Here is a 1,995-nt window from a genome sequence, read left to right as displayed (position 1 = left end):
TTGTGTGGGAGAGACATTCACTGCTCACCCAGTATCCTTGTATTCTCCCATATCTCCAAGGACACTTGAAGTTAAGGAAACCAACTTTGTGAATGGGCTGTGAGCTGAGGTGGTGTATGTCACTTTGAAGCCAAAACATTTGAAAATCTAATGAGCAACACTCTAGTTTTTTATTCCCAAGCCACATGAAGGCATTGTGTTCCAGACAGTGCAGCTACAAGAAAGTGGAACCTCTTTTGCCTATATTTTCAGGTAAAATGTGGAACAGAGAGTCCTACTCTCATCCTCTACTTACAAGCCATGTTGGAAATGCAAATGTGAGTAAGAAGCAAATTTTTGCTATGGAAAGCCATTCAGACTTAAGGGCCAATCTGTTATTGAGAAATAGCCTAGCCTATCCTGACTAATACAGAATATTTTTAAGATTAAATTCATTTATAAATACAAGGCATTAAGAATAGGTGTATAGTAAGAAGCATATGTTACTTTTAATGTTGTTTTTATTGCAATTACTATAAAAAGGGCAGAACACAATGCTTTAGGTAGCCTCTCTCTCTTAGTGACCTTTCCATCTTATTACAATCAAAAGAATCGTAATGTGAGCTTTCCCAGAAAAGAAAGGTAATCTAGTTTAGATAGGCACTAAAATGTTTACCCTATATCTGAAGGACCTATAACTCAGAAAGGTCATAAGACTTGTCTAAAACCACAGTATGAACTCAAACTCATGTCTTCTCTCTCCTACCCTATGCTCTTTCTTGTATACCAGGCTTCTCCTAGTCTGCAGCATTTACCCAAGGGGCTACATTGCACCACTGATGCCAATTCTCCACCCCTTCCTGTNATATATCCCCCGTAAGAAAAATCCCCCAGTAAAGAATTATGTATGCAGAAGGTTAACTGACCTGTGTTTCTTTGCAAGGTTTGAAGGAGAAATTCTGCAGGACTTGGACAACAGCAACTTTCATGTTCATGAGAGCAAACCTCATGCCAATGCAGTTTCGGGGTCCAGTTCCAAAGGGCAGGTATATATAAGGATTTATGCTGTCCTTGTTCTGCTTACTGAACCTGGTTCAACAACAGAAGATGAAAACAAGTTAATGAAACATAAACACCACAAGACTTACATGTTTGGGGTTCCCACTCATACTCCTCAACCAGCAGTATATAGGATCCTTCTGTGGGCTAGTCATTGAGATGCTACTATAGTTATTTTGCTGTGAGAATTGTAAGCTACAGATCCTGTCCAGTCTCCTTATGCTATAGGAGCTTTCAGTCTCATTGACAACATGAGATGAAGACTTTTTATAGGAAAATTTATCTTTAAATGCTAAAATTACATTCAGGGAAGTGATATGTTCACACTCTGAAGCACAAGGAGGAAATTAGACTGATTGAAGAAAAAGTGGGTTCCCGCTTCCTCTCAAACTCATGTTGGTCACGTGCTCACGGAGGAAGGAAGCAGGAATAATGCCTCCCTTTAGTTTAATTGTTATTTTTTCTTTCCCTTCCCTTCCCTTCCCTTTCATTCCTTTTTCTTTAATTCCTTCCCATCCTCTTCCCTGGCCACTCAGTTTGTCTTCCTCTCTCCCATAGAATAGCATAAATCAGATGATTTACACGGGAATATGATGCTACTCTACTCATCACTGATTTCCTTGTCTGTCTGTTCCATTGGGCTATAAATTCCTTGAAGGTTAAAACTATGTTCTATTCAAATATGATTCCTCAATATTTTATTATATTAAGAAAATATGTGGATTTGTGAAAGTGTTCATGGCTTGTAGTTATGTAGTTTTTAAAGTCCTTATATTCTGGAGAGCATTGGAATATTTATAGATGGTGTTAAAAAAACATTGCATCAGGAGGAGGGTGGCAATGACATGTGGATGGGACAGTGGACAGGTTGATGGCTGNCCACATTTGTACACATTTACAGGACTGCTACAAATGTTCCCAAAGCTACAAATAAGATGAGAACCATCCCTACCCTCA

At 38.8% G+C, this 1,995-nt stretch overlaps 1 long non-coding RNA gene across 1 annotated transcript in view; it reads right to left on the bottom strand.

Moving 5' to 3' along the window:
• LOC109378772 (uncharacterized) overlaps nucleotides 1-1,097 on the bottom strand; it is a 6,957-nt gene extending 5,860 nt beyond the window's left edge. Inside the window, exon 1 of the long non-coding RNA XR_002123062.1 lies at nucleotides 906-1,097. This is a non-coding gene — a long non-coding RNA (uncharacterized LOC109378772). The remainder of the gene's footprint in view (nucleotides 1-905) is intronic.
• Between the last annotated feature and the right edge of the window lie 898 nt (nucleotides 1,098-1,995).

This window comes from Hipposideros armiger, unplaced genomic scaffold (assembly GCF_001890085.2).
Source record: "Hipposideros armiger isolate ML-2016 unplaced genomic scaffold, ASM189008v1 scaffold_3557, whole genome shotgun sequence".
NCBI lineage: Eukaryota > Metazoa > Chordata > Mammalia > Chiroptera > Hipposideridae > Hipposideros > Hipposideros armiger.
The sequence above is the reverse complement of the archived record's forward strand: the minus strand, read 5'-3'. Positions and strand labels throughout refer to the sequence as shown.